Source organism: Poecilia reticulata, chromosome 9 (genome assembly GCF_904066995.2).
Source record: "Poecilia reticulata chromosome 9, P_reticulata-male-v2, whole genome shotgun sequence".
Taxonomy (NCBI): domain Eukaryota; kingdom Metazoa; phylum Chordata; class Actinopteri; order Cyprinodontiformes; family Poeciliidae; genus Poecilia; species Poecilia reticulata.
Window position 1 is genome coordinate 12,451,558 of NC_088838.1, and position 18,083 is coordinate 12,469,640.

General features: G+C 42.5%; 1 protein-coding gene across 4 annotated transcripts in view; it reads left to right on the forward strand.

Moving 5' to 3' along the window:
- Positions 1-8,347: 8,347 nt before the first annotated feature.
- The window catches only part of LOC145552774 (uncharacterized), a 131,649-nt gene continuing 121,913 nt past the window's right edge, over positions 8,348-18,083 (forward strand). Inside the window, exon 1 of one of the 4 annotated variants that reach the window (XM_081610555.1) lies at positions 8,348-8,883. The gene's annotated coding sequence lies outside the window, so the exon portion shown is untranslated. Of the gene's footprint in view, positions 8,884-13,436; positions 14,681-18,083 lie in introns of those variants that run through there. The other 3 variants (XM_081610554.1, XM_081610556.1, XR_014088880.1) reach the window with 3 other exon arrangements.

The following is an 18,083-nucleotide window of genomic DNA, read 5'->3' on the forward strand; positions in this document are numbered from 1 at the left end:
TACAGGTTAGAAGTCTGTCAACGAGCTACTTCTTGACTTGGCAGTATTTGCATACTTTCCCACTCAAACGTTCTCCAATTCTCTTGGACTGTGAGGACATCTAAAGGTCACATCCTGATAAGACCGTTCCAAAACTTTGATTTTCCTATGAGGACTTCATTCTTTTGTTGGTCTGGTTTTTGTTGCTTGTGAGCAAATGAGGAAAATGTCTGGAATATTTTTTATCCCTAGTAAAGTAGATCCGTTATAGTAGCTGCGTACTCAAGAGTGAATGTATAAGTTATATGATAAGGTACTTCAACAAAGTATTAGTTAAATGGTGTGCACACTTTTGCAATGAGGTTTTGCATTTTTCCTCCCATTTTTTTCCTTTTACAGCTTTCACTTGAACTGTACAAGTGAAATTATTTTTCAATCTATTTTCTTTTTTACATCACAGGACCTGGGTTTATAACTGAGATGTTATTGTAAATTGTAATTAAATTGTTTTATTATCTTAAAGCTGCAGGAGACGGCAACATTTTGTGACTGAAAAAGTCTGGTATGAAACAACCAAAACAGTGAAGATAAGACTGATGTGCTTCAGAAGGATGAAAAACCCATAATAAAAATGGGTATTTTGTGGATAAAACACTGTACCACACATTTTTTTATTTAAAAATGGATAGTTTATGCATTTTGAGATAAGATTCTATAAAGTTGTTATTAACACTAGTTCCTTTGTCTAGAGCAGAAATATTCCACGTCAGAGTGAGCTTGGAGAGCATTGATTAAATCCTTAGAGAGGAAGGAATGAAGGCTAATAGCTACTAGGAGGGATGCCCTGTTTAAGCAATTTAAAACAATTCCAACTAAAAGTGTTAATTTCCCCAGGATACAATGTAACATTGAAAAAAAATATAATTGTAAAACCTTTCACGGAAGACTCTCAGGGTATTTTCTTAGCTGAGCAACATCTTTGTTTCTACACTGAAAGGTGTTTCACTTGGGCCTGTATCAGCTGCAGATGTTGCAGCAAAGATGCTGTGGCACAAATGACGTCTTGTGTTAAAGTTTAAATGTTTTTCTCCACTCTTGGTGATCTTAGAGTCTACAGTGTGAACCAGCATAGCTTAAATGCAGCTGATCTCATAATTTGGCTGAAAAAAACAAGAAAAAAAAACCATACCACCAGGTAGTAGCTGCTAATATGGTTTAGTATGTAAATATACTTTTTTTGTTTGAATCTTATTAGAAAGCTGATATTAGCAAAACAAAGTCACATATGACTTTTTATTAGCCTTCCATTGCTCTTGAGATATTCCACAAACTCACTGATAACACCTGTCATATACAGATAATAAATCTACCATTAATAAGATCATTACAGAACATCAGTTCAAAGAATCCACGTAACGTTTTTAAAGTCTCTTTTACAGTGTACAATTTGCTGAGCAGAGCTTCAGGACCATCAATCTCAATATTAGATATCAAATGATAAGACATGACAGAAAAAGTTGTGGACCATTGCACAACACCTGACAAGCATGTAGGAACTTGAGAAAACCCGGAGGAATTACATGAGAAATACCTGAAAATAATACAGCGTCTAGATTCATTTTTGCAAAAAAATAAATAAAAATTTCTAGATCACTTTATATCTGCTTGCAATTTCCAGTGCCGCTTAAAAAAACAAACAGAACAATATAACCATATAAATAAAATTAAACCAAAACTGCAATATTTAACAATTTCATATTCTTATTTCACTGCCTCAAACACAGTCTTACGTCTACTGCCTTCTAACACACTCTAAACACACACACACACACGCACACACACGCACACACACGCACACACACCTCCCCTCTTTCTGCTCCCCAGACCCTCTTTGGCTCACGTGCTCTTTATTGGCCATCTGCATGGATGCTTAATGGTAATCAATAACTCCCCAGTGTGCCAGCTCTGAGGTGGAGACGTCAATGCAACCTAACAGGGCTGTGGTGCTCAGCCCTGCATCAGCGCTGTCTAGGATACACATACACTCAGAAGCTCCCTGCAGGACCCTGTCTGTGTTATTCAGGTGTGTTTATGCTTGCTGCTGTACTCGGTGCCTTGCTGTGTAGGATTGCATGGCCTGTTGTGAGCACAATGCACAGCGAGCTGCAGCTTTAGCAAACAGCAGAGACTGGTTATACCGCAGACTGGCATGTCACTTGGGAGTGTCTCTTTCAGGAAAGGGGATTAGGGAGAAAGTGGAAAATGGTTAGGGGCATAAATGCTGATTATGAGTGCTCTGTGCAAATAAAGCAGAAGATTCTAGCAGAATTCTCTGAGAACTATCATTAAATGGTGATGCTGCTTTGAAATTCCTACTTGCTAAAGTAAGGACATGTCTACAGTTTTCACATGTTAGAGGAAGAAATGCTAATGTGTTTTTTATTGGTATTGTATGTGATACGTCAACAAAAAGTGCTGAAATGGAATGACAAGACAACATGATTTTCGAAAATTTTTTCTAAGTGAAATTCTGGACAGTGTGCCAATGTATTTGGCTCCCATTCTTTAGTGTCCATTCTACTTAAAGCTCATTTAGAGGGGAAAGATCTTGAATCTTTAAGCTTCAGCTTTTAGCTTCATCCTTTTTTGCATCAATTCTGAAAAGCATTTCTGTCTCTTCTATAGAAAAGTTTTCTCACAGCATGAAGCTGACACCACTGTGTCTCACAGGTAATGCTATTGGCATTATTATAGTTCAAATGACCAAAGTTATTATGTTATTTGCAGCTATTATGTTATTCTTCATCATGCTATTGGAGTTTACACATGACAATATCTTGGTAGGCTTGCAATTCTATTTTTATATAATGGGTGTGATACTTATTCAAAGTCTGGAAGGTTGTTTTTGACCTTTTCTTTCATTTAACTGGATTTAATTAAGGTATATTGGAGAAAAGGGAACTCAATACAAATGTCACATTGTTGATTTTTACTTGTAAAATGTTTAGAAACTATGCATAATTTCACTTTCCTTTCACTTCACAAATGTGTGTTACTTCTATCTTGGTCATAGTTCCTAAAGGTCTTAACCTTCTTCTTTTTTTTAATGTTTTGTTTTCACGTGGTCAACAGTCCTTAGCGGTTGGTGGCGGTAATGTTCATAGACATACTGTAAGAGTAGACCCCGCATTGGCTGCTCCAGTGCAGGAAATACAGCGGTACTCCCTCCTTTGCTCAACCAAAACAGCAGAAGATGACTCAGCACTGAGGGATATTGTTGTTCGGATCGATGGACTATTGATGTGAGGGCTCGACACGCAACATTTCACAAGATGGACATATTATTGTGTATATTTTGTGATTAGAATATTACTTTACTGTATTTATGTCAACCGGCGAGATACCAGCTAATATTAGCTATAGTGCTTGGTGAAATACCGGGGTTCAGCCCCGCTATGAAGGGGCTGACCCAGATTCCGTAAATCTAAAAAATTAGTTATTCTCTAACATTGACTTAGATTATCTGACACAAGAGCCTACATTAGAAATGTGACAATGTAACATATAAAACTTATATTACGTGTTATAACATTCACCAGCAAAGTTTACACAGGTGGTAAAGACTTTTATTCATATGTAATTCTTCCACTTTGTCAAAAGTAAGATACATCCCAAATCTTCCGTTTTTGTTTTGAAGGTTTTCTAAAGACACGATGTGAGGAAGAAGAGGGAGATATCTATAAAGAGAGACGGATTCACTGCAGCACGGATGAATCTCGCATCGGATTTTGGACTCAATCTCAGCTGCTGAATCTCTGAAGCTAGAACTTGTCGACTGGAAAACATATATATATATATATAAAATAAAAATTCCCTTCTCACCCTCCGCGGGTGGTCTGTTTCATCCTCTGAGCTCGGGTCCTCTACCAGAGGCCTGGGAGCTTGAGGGTTCTGCGCAGTATCTTGGCTGTGCCTAGAACTGCACATTTCTGGACTGAGATGTCTGATGTTGTTCCTGGGATCTGTTTGAGCCACTGCTCCAGTTTGGGGGTGACTGCCCCGAGTGCCCCGATGACCACAGGCACCACTGTGGTCTTCACCTTCCAGGTCTTTTCCAGTTCCTCCCTGAGGCCCTGGTATTTCTCCAATTTCTCATGCTCCTTTTTCCTGATGTTGTAGTCACTTGGTATTGCTACATCCACCACAACGGCTTTCCTCTGTTCTTTATCCACCACCACAATGTCCGGTTGGTTCGCCATTACCATCTTGTCTGTCTGGATCTGGAAGTCCCACAGGATCTTAGCTCGGTCATTCTCCACCACTTTTGGGGGTGTTCCCCACTTTGATCTCGGGGCTTCCAGTCCATATTCTGCACAGATGTTCCTGTACACTATGCCTGCCACTTGGTTATGTCGTTCCATGTACGCTTTCCCTGCCAGCATCTTGCACCCTGCTATTATGTGCTGGACTGTCTCAGGGGCCTCCTTGCACAACCTACACCTTGGGTCTTGTCTGGTGTGGTAGATCTGAGCCTCTATTGCTCTGGTGTTTAGGGCCTGTTCCTGGGCGGCCAGGATGAGAGCCTCTGTGCTGTCCTTGAGTCCAGCTTTCTCCAGCCATTGGTAGGTTTTCCTGACATCAGCCACTTCAGTTATTTGTCGGTGGTACATCCCATGTAGGGGCTTGTCCTCCCATGATGGTACTTCCAGCACCTTGTCTTCTGTTCCCCGTTGCCTGAGACATTCGCTGAGCACATCGTCCGTTGAGGCTTTGTCCTTGATGTATTTATGGATCTTGGATGTTTCATCCTGGACAGTGGCTCTCACACTCACTAGTCCTCTGCCTCCTTCCTTACGGCTCGTGTACAGTCTCAGGGTGCTGGATTTGGGGTGGAATCCTCCATGCATGGTTAGTAGCTTCCTAGTCTTAACATCCGTGGCCTTCATCTCTTCCATTGGCCAGCTAATTATTCCGGCAGGGTATCTGATTACTGGTAAGGCATAGCTGTTTATTGCAAGGATCTTGTTCTTGCCATTGAGCTGACTTCTCAGGACTTGCCTTATTCGTTGGAGGTATTTGGCTGTGTCTCCTTTCCTTGTGACCTCATCGAGGTTGCCATTTGCTTGTGGTATTCCCAGGTACTTGTAGCTGTGCTCTATGTCTGCTATTGTTCCTTCTGGGAGTGAGACCCCTTCTGTGTGGGCGACCTTCCCTCTCTTTGTAACCATCCGACCACACTTCTCTAGTCCGAATGACATCCCAATGTCAGTGCTGTAGATTCTGGTGGTGTGGATCAGTGAGTCGATGTCTCGCTCGCTCTTGGCGTACAGCTTGATGTCATCCATGTAGAGGAGGTGACTGATCGTGGCCCCATTCTTGAGTCGGTATCCGTAGCCAGTCTTGTTGATGATTTGGCTGAGAGGGTTCAGGCCTATGCAGAACAGCAGTGGGGACAGAGCATCTCCTTGGTATATGCCACATTTGATGGACACTTGTGCAAGTGGTTTGCAGTTGGCTTCAAGGGTGGTTTTCCACAGCCCCATCGAGTTTGCAATGAAGGCTCTTAGAGTCCTATTGATGTTGTACATCTCTAAGCATTCAATGATATATATATATATATATATATATATATATATATATATGTGTGTGTGTGTGTGTGTGTGTGTGTGTGTGTGTGTGTGGTGGGTTGGTGTTCCACCCTCCCCCACTCCGGGCACCGTTGATTGGTGGGCGGGGCGAAAGGCTTTATAGCTGCAGGGTGCATGCATCTTTGTTTCTCCCACTGTTGCTACGGTCGGCGGCTACATGTCGGCTTGTGGGTTTGGTCGACTCTCTGCAATCTGTTGCTCTGATGGCGTTGCTGGCTGCAGCTGGGGGTTGCTGTGGCGTGTGGCTTCCGTCTGGTCCTCACTTGCTGACCCGCTTCCTCCCGGGTTAGGCTGTGTTTCCACCCCTGGGTAAGCTACCTGTTATTTAGCTTTTGATTTCTTTTATTTGGATCCATCGTGAATGGGTTTTTCTGTTTCAGGCAACTGATTGTTTGGAGCTGCAGCGCTTTGGACGCTCTGCTGTCTTGTCTTGTCTTCCCGTTGTTTGTTTGGGCCGCTCTCGGCTGAACCTGTTGCGGATTGGGCAGGCTATGTGGGCGGGGCGTTACTCCTCTGGCCCCATCGAAGGGCATTTGGAAGCGGATGACGATTTGTTCCATTGTTTTCTTTTAGTTTTGTTTTGTGATTGAAGTTCTTAATTTGTGTTTTTGTTTGTTTGACTAATTTCTTTTGCATTGCATGTTTTATTTTATTTCTTTTGGAATGATTGATCTTGTCTGTCCTTTTTCCTGTTGTGTTTCTTTTGTTCCAGGGACCCAAGTAGTGGGCCTGAAGTCTCGTTTTAAAAAAAAAAAAACTGTTTTAAAGAAAAATTGCTAATAAAATATTGTGCACTGCTAAATCTGTGTTCGGGTGCATCTTGTTACTTTTAAAAAGATCTCCACCTGCTGGTCACATCACATATATATATATATATATATATATATATATATATATATACTGCTCAAAAAAATGAAGGGAACACTTAAACAACACAATATAACTCCAAGTAAATCAAACTTCTGTGAAATCAAACTGTCCACTTAGGAAGCAACACTGATTGACAATTTCCTCTGCTGTTGTGCAAATGGAATAGACAACAGATGGAAATAATTGGCAATTAGCAAGACACACTCAATAAAGGAGTGGTTCTGCAGGTGGGGACCACAGACCACTTCTCAGTACCTATGCTCTCTGGCTGATGTTTTGGATGCTGGTGGTGCTTTCACACTCGTGGTAGCATGAGACGGACTCTACAACCCACACAAGTGGCCCAGGTAGTGCAGCTCATCCAGGATGGCACATCAGTGCGAGCTGTGGCAAGAAGGTTTGCTGTGTCTGTCATCGTAGTGTCCAGAGGTTGGAGGCGCTACCAGGAGACAGGCCAGTACACCAGGAGACGTGGAGGAGGCCGTAGGAGGGCAGCAACCCAGCAGCAGTACCGCTACCTCTGTCTTTGTGCAAGAAGGAACAGGAGGAGCACTGCAAGAGCCCTGCAAAATGACCTCCAGCAGGCCACAAATGTGCATGTGTCTGCACAAACGGTTAGAAACAGACTCTATGAGAGCCCAACGTCCACAGATGGGGGTTGTGCTCACAGCCCAATACCGTGCAGGATGCTTGGCATTTGCCAGAGAACACCAGGATTGGCAAATTCGCCACTGGCGCCTTGTGCTCTTCACAGATGAAAGCAGGTTCACACTGAGCACATGTGACAGACGTGACAGAGTCTGGAGACGCTGGGGAGAGCGGTCTGCTGCCTGAAACATCCTTCAGCATGACCGGTTTGGCAGTGGGTCAGTAATGGTGTGGGGTGGCATTTCTTTGGAGGGCCGCACAGCCCTCCATGTGCTCACCTGAGGTAGCCTGACTGCCATTAGGTACAGAGATGAGATCCTCAGACCCCTTGTGAGACCATATGCTGGTGCGGTTGGCCCTGGGTTCCTCCTAATGCAGGACAATGCTAGACCTCATGTGGCTGGAGTGTGTCAGCAGTTCCTGCAAGATGAAGGCATTGAAGCTATGAACTGGCCCGCCCGTTTCCCAGACCTGAATCCGATTGAGCACATCTGGGACATCATGTCTCGCTCCATCCACCAACAGACTGTCCAGGAGTTGGCGGATGCTTTAGTCCAGGTCTGGGAGGAGATCCCTCAGGAGACCATCCGCCACCTAATCAGGAGCATGCCCAGGCGTTGTAGGGAGGTCATACAGGCACATGGAGGCCACACACTATACTGAGCCTCATTTTGACTTGTTTTAAGGACATTACATTAAAGTTGGATCAGCCTGTAGTGTTTTATCACTTTAATTTTGTGTGTGGGTCCAAATCCAGACCTCCATTGGTTAATAAATTTGATTTCCATTGATGATTTTTGTGTGATTTTGTTGTCAGCACATTTAACTTTGTACAGAACAAAGTATTCAATGAGAATATTTCGTTCATTCAGATCTAGGATGTTATTTGAGTGTTCCCTTTATTTTTTTGAGCAGTGTATATATATATATATATACATCCAATATATATTATTCAGTATTAATCATTATGTATTTGTGTTTGTATAGTTATATAAATATGTATTGATATTACTAAATAATCTAGTAAAAAAATATGAACGGCTGTGTGCTTTGTAATATGGTCATCATACATCAATATCAGAATATTCCATTCCTATTCTGTTGTCATAGCCACTGGGCATATTTATATATGCTGAACTATGTATTAAAAACATACTTAAAAAATGCAATTGTTCATAAATGTAGCTTTGATAGATGTTTGAATATGGTTTCCAGTAACAAAAAAGCGTGCTATGATCGATTAAATGCGCTGATAAGTCATTGTGCCTGCTAAACACATAAAGCTGAGTGCAGTGGTGGACCGCTCCAAGATGGCCGCCCTAAATCTCGTCAGCGACAATAGGCGAGAGCGGTCCATGAGGCGTCTATTCTTATATAATGTCTATGATGTTGATGCTCACCTAACGTTTTTTTTGCCAACCCCCAATAAATTTCACGAAGAAGATGGAGGGAGGGAGAAGAAGTCTGAACCGGAAGTCATCCGCGGCATCTTTGTAGGCAAGCGCAATGCATAACCGGACCCATGACTTCAAGACCAACAAAAAGAAAATGTGGACACGGAATCTTGACCAATGTGCGAAAGGAAGATACGTGAACAAAATCACTACTGTCGGAATCGACTGGAATGAGACGGAGAAGGAAAATGTGTCAGGCGAAGACTGAGTACACCATGGAGGAGCTTCGCGGCCTGTAATCTATGGACGCATACAGATACAACCACTGTTTACGGATGTTTAAGGTATGAATTCTTCGCCTGAATAACACGTTTTTGGTGACTAGTAGACTAAGTACATTTAGTAACATACACATTGGTTTACATGCTTGTCTTAGCTAGTTCGGCAGTAAGTATTGCAGTAAATATCACTGACATTTATCCTGGTATTACACAGAGTTGGGTATGGTACTAAAAATTGTAATCGAGTAACAGTTGTAATGTACATATATTGTTTGTAAATTAGATATCAACAAAGCGAGAGCTAGTTCTAAGCTTGTGACTTTCTTATTGTCATCAATCCATAGCAACTGCCTACCAAGATGGCTGTCAGTCACTAAGTTCACGGAAGTGTGACATCACACGAGAAGTATGTAATGGATGAAATCCAAATAAATTACACCGCAGCTTGTAATCTTAATATAACAAAATGTGTAACAGTATGAAAGCATTTTGTATGCCTAGTATAGTTTTGCTTTGTGTGTTTTTGAGGTTTCTAGCACACATTGTCACAGCATTATTTTTCAATTGTTTAATGGAACAGCCTGTTGGTAGAAGGATATACCGTACCTAAAACAGCCAGTTTTTACAGTCACTGATAACACTGGTCTGACTGGTATATTGCAAAAGTGCTGTCCTGAAAGTACTGCATCGATGTGAGAGTATGTGTTTGAGGAGTGATTTGATGGATTACATAGATAATACAGAAGCTTTGAGTGCTGGAATGTTGTTGTCTTTGTCCTTTATATTTGTTCCGGCATGCTGCCAAGTTTTCTTCAAGAGAGTTACCTTACTATGTGCCAGGGAACTCCTCGTGCTGTTCGTCTACCTGCCCGTCTAGTTTGGCTGATCTCTTAAAGCGAAACCTTGGCTTACTTACATGACAGTAAAATCATTTTAATGCATAATACTCAAAGCTGCGATGACTCGCTTGCCACCACTTGCATCAGGCAAGCTGCAGTGTGTGCCCTTCTTTCCCAAACATGCTTGGTGTTCGACTAAATTCCACGCAAGGCATAGCGACAGGAACCTTGAGATACTGGCTCCAGTCAAGATGTATGATGCTGGATGCCGTCCTTCAATGGGCTCCTCTGCAGGGCAGCCATATTGGGAGGGCGAACACTGTGTGGTCGCCTGAGAACTTGCGTGTTTCCCAGCCAACGTCCATCTAAAGAATAACAATTTCACTAGCCATGAAGACTGTCCATGGAGCCTTGGGGGCTGTGGCCAGAAAGCTCGGCCAAACACTCTCCACTCACGCAGCTTTCTATGTACTCCTATAAATACATCTCCTATTTGTATAGAGGCGATATGCATCTTTGGGAAAATACCACAATGTTGACACAGGAACACCCTCATCACCCCCACCCCACCCCCATTTGGGTCCCTCTCCCCATGCTACCAAAACTCTTTCTACCCTTTGCTGAACCTTTCACTGCCCGAGAGAAAAACTGAGGGAGAGAAAGAAAGAGATAGAGAGAAGGAAAAGGGAGGCATGGAAGGAGACTGGGAGTAAAAGAAGTGTCTTTTAGAGGCCTCCACGGTCTTTAAGCCACTATGGTATCCACCAGAGCCCTCACATACACTCAGCCTTTAAAGGGCTTTTGTCCTGTAAAGAGGGTGTTTGGCTAAATTGGGGGTGCTTGTGGACTGGCGGGTGGGATTGGGCTGGGTTCAGTTTATTTGGCTCCCACGTCTCCATCACTGGAATGGTGAACTATTTTATTTTTTTGTAAAGCAAGGGTATTGAGAGGTGGGACATGGAGGGGCGAAAGGGGGATCCTTGTTTCTTCTTCAAAAATTTTTTTGAAGGGGGGAGGGTTGGAAATCTTCCAAACAGTGCCTTTTTGCTTTTAAAGAAAGCTCCACTTGTGTAAATGTGCTCTTTGTCCCTTGGCCTATTGTTTGAATAGCATTGTGAACTTTTTTTGTGGGAAGCTCACAGGGGTTTGGGGGCCTGGGGTGGTGGGGGTGGGCAAAGAGGGACCAACGGGGGGCTAGGCCTGAATGACTCGGACCTAAGACAACATAGCAGTCCAAGAGGCCAAGGTATGATAAACCCCCAGCTTTACAGAAAAACATATGACTTCACATAAGCTTAAAAATACATCTAAATACATCTAAACAAAATGATTCTTTGAATTAAGTTGAGACTTGTCTTCTGATGAGCTCAAATGGGGCTTAAAAATTTGATTTCAAACGTAAAGGCAAATCTAAAACAGACCCCGCAAAGCCTTTCATTCTGAGAACCAAACCCATTGTGGCAACCGCTTTGCTCATAGAAACAATATGAAAACAGCCCAGCTCCCGCCCCCTGTAAAGGGATTTCTTAATAGAGCTGAATGTCTGGAGTCCCTCACTTCAGCCAATTCATGACTTCCATCTGTCTCTGCTCTCAAAATATGCCAGCAGGTGGAAGGGAAGGACAATGCGTTTGCATTTTGGGACCATTTAGTTCACTTTTACAGACTCCAAGGGTGAGTTGTGTAAAAGTTTTTACCTGTGTCGTAAAAAAAAAAAAAAAAAAAAAGAAAGAGAAAAAGTTTCCCGTGAGCTCCACATCCTTTGCAGAAAAGACGTTGTCCGGTATAAGATTTTCAAGGTGTAACAACCTTGAGTAATAACTAGAAAACCAGAAAAGCCAAGAGTTTCTAGTGCTGATGAAACTATACAATACATTTATTTTAGTGGGTCTCATTATCTGTAATATTTATTTAAAGTTAGATTTTCACTCATAAACTTTTGCAAAAATAGAAATACCTGCTCCATTTAGTAGTAGTTTCCCAGAGTTTTAACCGAGGTTACCACTATGAAGAGGTGATTATGGAGATGTAGGACACCTCACTTGTGTTGAGGTGTTTTATTTTTCTCAGGTGAAATGCGTGATGTTGTAGATGGTGTTGCAGTAGGTGCATTTAATTCAACAAACCTACAAGTAGACTTGCTTTAAATCCAATGAGGATAGTCCGGACAAGATAAAGTAAGGCCAAGAAGATCCGCTGCTTCATTCTAGGACGCTCTGCCTTCCAGGTTTTGTTAGCCGCTGTTCCTAGTAAATCTCTATCTCAGCTGTGTTCCAGGCAATGAGCATTTCCATAGTCTGCTCAGCTGGTAGGATACTCAAGTCTCTTTGGAGGTCTCCTCTCCTGTAATCACAAGATATCCCGTGACCTCTCTTTGCTCTGAATCCACCCACCCTCCTCCAGAGAAACACACAGGCTTTCTGCTGGAAGGTGATTGAGCATGGCACCCTGCTCCAGGCCTGTCCTGCTTTGTCTGGGGACGTGTGCCTGTGTCAGGAACCACAATTAGTGGGGCGCGTCCCCTATCATTAATCACAGAAAAGTCCCGGATCTCAGTATCCCACAGGCACACTCACTGTCAGCCTCCTCAGCATCAGGACCCCACATGGCAGCAGCATCCTGAAATGCAGGGTGGCCATGTACTTTGAAACGTTAGTCTTCCTCAAAGAGGCATTTTGGTTTCAATTGTTTTGTCCAAACAAATCTGCCGGGCCGTGGGTCAAACAGAATCAGAATTATATTCATTTTTGACCAAAAATATGGTTCTAGTTTGGTTGGTGTATTCTTAGTTTAACTGTAACAGTTTATTTGTGTTGTTTCTAATTGTATTTGGAGGCACACCATAAGTCCATATGTATGTATATATAAGTATGTAGAGTTCCTTACTAAATTGTTTGTGCCTCTTGAGCTTTTCCACATTTTATCACATTAGAACCAGTGACTTCAATGTATTTTAATGGGATTTTGCAACATGGACAAACACAAAGTAAAGTAGAATTATGAAGCACAAAAAATGACACAGGTTTAAAAACTGTTTTTGGATATAAACATTCATAGTCAGATTCTGTAAAATGTAATCAATGCCTAGTGTTTTTTGCAAAATAACTAAAGCTCAGTCAGGTTGGGTGGAGAGCATCTATGAATTTAATCTGAATCACACCATTTAGGCTCCAGCTGTCCAACCTCTAAATATGTCCTCCTATGTTTGCTCCATATTTAGTTGCATCCATTTTCCATTGTCTACACAGCTAGCCACCATTCATCTGTAGAGCAAAAACCCTCCCCAAAGCATGACGTTGCCACCACCATGCTTTCTCACAAAGGTTTTTTACGTAGTCATTTTTATTAAAGTATAATAGGCGTTCCCATTTGCCTCTTTATCAGAATGCGTCCCACAGCATAATTCTGCCAATGCCATGTTTTACTGCAGGGATGTGTACTGTTAGTTTTCTGTTACATGTAGCATTCTGCTTGCAGGTTTAGGGTTAATGACATGACAGGGCATAATATCCTAACTTATATCTGATCTGCTCTGGAGTGTTGCTTGGTCTTAATGACCACTGATGTTCTTCACCAAACCTCTAAAACCTTTACAGAACAGCTACATTCATACTGAAGATGAGAGCATCCTTTTTTTTTTTGTAAAAAGTAAATGTGAAAATTGTATATCCTTTGTTTTACTCTTCACATTTATGCTCTAGTTTTTTCTGGTTTATAACAGGAAATCTCAATAAAACGCATTCACGTTTGTGGTTTCAATGTGGCAAAATGCAAAAAAATTAAATAAAATAAATAACAGATTTATAAAACCTTTTTCCAGACACTAATCGGATTCAGATCATGGCTGCAGCACGCTTGCTTTACAGTCAGGGTATGAAATGATACACGTTTCTGCAGTTTGAACAGCAGACAGAGGGCAAACACAAACCTGACCTCTTGAGAGGAAAACACATCCTCAGTTCCTATTTCACCGACAGTATGCAGATCAATACCGTGGCAGGATGTTAAATATTTGTCATCAGACGATCACACATTGATGAAACAAATCAATGGCTGATAGGAAGGCACTGACACGAGGTTCTGCTTGCTTACCTTCCTCCTAAGGGATGGAGGAGGGACAAAAGAAGGATAGATAAGGGAGGTAGAGATTTGTGGCTCTCAGGTGCTGAGCCTTTTCTCTGGGGCCCTATCTGTTTTCCTTCTCTCTCTCTTTCGTTCTCTCCATCTATTTTTTTCTTCTTTGAGGGATGAGAGATGGCCAGGAGAAAAAGAGATGAGGAAACTTAACCTATTGGTGAAGGAGAGGATCTTACCACGTGAAATTATGGCAGGTCCTCCAAATAAAGAATGGACTGAGTGGTGCGTTTACCTGCATTATTTACCAATACATATAATTCAATTTGCAATACATATAATGAAAAAACATACTGAAGGACAGACACTTTTGTCTACACACACACACTCCACTGTATATGCTTCCCTCCCTCTCTCTGAGCCTTTATTTAACACATAATGACTTTTCTGCCCAGACTCTTTCGATCTCTTTGTTTTTTTTTTGCTCTGTCTCTCTCTGTGCTCTCCTTGCTTTATAAAAACAGAGGAATGAAAAGCAGCCAGATGGTAGCTCAGGCCTAATATAAAATCAATAAGCTGCCTTCAAGAGAAAAGAGGTGGAGGGGTGGGTGAAATGGGGGGTAGAGCTGGAGAAAGAAGAGTTGGTGGGAAAAAAAAAGAACATTCAAGCACCACAAACACCAAAACAGATCTTTGGTCTTCTTTTATTCCTTGCTCCATCCACTTCTTTTCTTTTTCTCTCCATCTTCCGGTGGACTTCTTCACCCTTTCTACCTCATATCACACCACTGGGGCTGACGAAGGGACGGGCGTCGCGTATGTTTGTGTGTGATACGGCGGCAGGCACGCGAGGATGTCGGGACGTCTCACTGGGATGAGGAGGAGGGCAAGATAGAGATAGCCTTTTGAAGAGAGAGAAGACTGAGGGCCATTGAGAAGTCATTAAGGTAATGATAATGGGCGTCGTGAATAAGCAAATAGACAAAAGGGGAAAGAGAAGCATGTGTATGTGTGTGGGTGTGCTGTGAAGCGAGGGTTAACAGATGCAAAGTGCTAAAGGCTAATTTGATTGACAGCCACATGTTTCATTACGCGAGTGTTCTTGAAGTTTTGATTTATCCTACGTTTGTGTGAAAAAGCTAGAAAGCAAGGTGTGGGGAAAATGTGTGGGTGTGCGTGAGAAACTACTCTCTTGTGCGAGAAGAGCAGCAAAGCCTGTCCCCTGGTGACTGGGCCTGCTTGCTGGGTGACAGATAGCCCAGGGAGAGAGGGGACACCAGGCTGTTTAGCTGATAATTAAGGGGGTTTTATCTTAATTTGAGCTGTTACTCTCTATCCTCTGCTGTGATTTATGAGTTGCCGGCCAGCCCGGCTGCCCCATTCTGCCCCTCAGCATTGGGAACAAGACAAAGGATCCTCTTCTCCATGTTCATCTCCTACATTCATGGCCGTAAAGTGGATTGCAAAAAAATACATGCACCTTGAACTTTTTCCACATCTTGCCACATTATAATCACAAACTTCAATGTGTTTTGTTGGGCTTTCATGTATTGGACCAACGTAAAGTCGCAGATAAGTGTGAAGGGGAAAGACAAAGCCATATGGGTTTTCAACAATTTTTATATAAATGCATTTGTTTCTACCTCACTTTACTCTATCACTGAAATAAACATAAGGGACCTCAGAAGCCAACAAACTGGAGAAAAGAGTGTGTAATTTAATCTCAGCATAAATACTGTATTAATGAGATGAACATTAAGCAAAGAACTAGCCAAGATGCCTGTAGAGGAGATGCAGAGATTCTGCTAATACAGCTGACATTGTTTCTAAGACTGAAAGAAGGCTAAGAGAAGTCCAGCTTGCAGTGTGCAGCTTCAGCCCACACTTATTAAACAACACTTATTAAACACTTATTGTTAATAAACCACCAGTCGTTTCATGTAGACATATCGAGGTTCTTTCTCAGTCTGGAATTTGATTTCTGTATTGTGCAGGTCTGGATAAGAACGGTGAAAGGTAACAAGAAAATGGAAATAAATCTGTATTTCCAGACTTCCCTATCATACGGTCTAAATGTTTGTTCGTTTTTTCTTTCCCTCCTTCCTTCTTGTTCTTTTTCAGGTTCCATATTTAAAGCCTGTCCACTTTTAAAAATATGGGTAATGAATTCTTTAGTAACTTCAATAGTTCATATTTCTAAACGAGTGTAAAAGACTAAGGACACTGGAAAACTGAGTCTGGAAAAGTCTGGTGTGTACATAAAATCTGTATAACAGATCTGTATCTGTATCATCGCTTCAGTATTGTTTTCCTTATATTTCCCAATCATTGTTCTGCTTTGTGCTTTTCTATCACGTGAATTCCTAGTTAACACATTGCGGATTGTATTTGCAATGTCAGAAAGTGTGGAAAAGTTCAGGGGGTGTGAATACTTCTGCAAAGAATTCCCAAAGAATAAAGTTGAAGCTAAGATCTGAAAAGAGTGCAAAGCCCAAAGTGCTCAGTGTTAGTCTTTTCTCAGAACTACAGCAGGTCCCTGTTCAGGGCCTTATTCTCCTCAGTGACCCGTGTGTGGAAATGAATCATATGAAAAACCAGGCTGCAGCTTTAACCTCTCGCCAGCTGGCCAGGACAACACAGAACGGTGTAGGATTGAGTTCCTGTGCAGTGGAGTGACCGCAGGCAAGAGTTAACTTGATCTTTAGCTGGGTGGGGTACGAGTGAAGAGGAGGCAGGGTGGCGGTGGTGGGGGGAGCGGAGCAGAGCGTACCACTCGCTAAACAATGCGAGCCACTGTTCTCAACCTATCACACCCCCCGGGGTCACAGAGGAGAAGACATGCTAGTGCAACCTCATCTCCTCCAGTCGCCTCTCACATAAAGCCTGGGGATTTCTGCAGCTCCCTGGCTCGGATGTTGTTTTTACCCAGTTTGTAGGCAGGACTATTGGACAAGCGTGTTTTGGGCTGCTGTGCTACTATAATCCCATAGGTATTTAGCTGGAGGGAGGGACCTTCGCACCTCCTCACTACCAGTGCAGGGCAAAAGTGTGTGGGCTTGCAGGTGTGCGTCATTCTCTCCATTTTACCGTTGAGCTCTGTTTGTCTTAAACTTTCCAGTTGGTCTACATTCAGGAGATATTTCCAGAAAGTAGTTCATCTGCTCACTGAGTTTCAGCTTTGTCTTTGGTTGTTTCCATCACTGCAGTTTCCAAAGCAAGTTTAAAATAGAAATTCAAAAGGAGTCCCTCGAAGGAATTCAAAGATGCCTAAGGTCTCTCAAAAAAAGGCGTATGAGAAACACTTTGAGTTAGATTCACAATAGAGATAGACTGGACCTTTTTACTGACCCTCACACACCTGCGTGTGTTTCCAAAAGGGCCCACCTCCTCCATTTGCTCTTATCTACTTTTTTGCAAAAGGGCTACAAAGGAAGTCATGGTTTCAGGGTCTTCTCAGGGCATGAAACCTCATCTGTCCCTTCCACCGTCCACACAAGACTCTGAGCTTTCACCCCTGACCCCGTCACACCCTGCTCTGGGTTCCAGCAACAACAAAAGCAGGAGATTAGGGAAATTGACAGGCTAGAGGGGATTACTGTAGCCCTTTTCATCTTTGGCTGTGCACACAGTTGACACAATCTGTTAGCAGTACTTCAAGCTAATCTGAGTGCAGTTTACTTTGCAGTTTGTGTGTTTAGCCTCAGTTTGTACATAGATTCAGCTGTGACAATGTCCACAGAACTAACAGAACACCACGAGCGTCACATTTGACCAGCATGTACATTTCATTTAGCAACACTTAGGTTAATAAACACGCACGACTGCTTGTGATTAACTAGCTTAGCCGAGGCCAGTGTGGACATGTGTTCTGCCCATTTTTGTCACCTTGCGAGAGCGTGTCTCCGTAGAGACATCAAGTCCAGACAGGAAACGTGAAGTCCAACAGGAAATTAGAGAAGTATGTGACACCCAGACAAGTCAGGAATAGATCTAGGGCAAGACAAACTGTTTTAAAAATGTCATAGCCATCCTTGCCAAGGTATTTATTTGTACTTGCCTCCAAACCATTGTCGGGTGATGCAGGGCAATAGACGTGAATGCGTTTCAAAGTGAAGTGCACCATTTCCGTTTCTTTACGAGAAATTGTGGCTTTCTAAATTTCTTTGGGCTTTTAAGTGGATCTTGAAAGCTCAAGAAATCGAGTTTCTCTGGTGAAGTTTGAATGCATATGTGAATGGCAAGAGGACAGGAGATCACTTCCTTCAAAAGCAGGAAGCGATCTAAAGTGGGGACGGCATTCTGGGCAAATATAACCAAAACGAATCTGTCTAGTGCTGGAGGGATAAACTT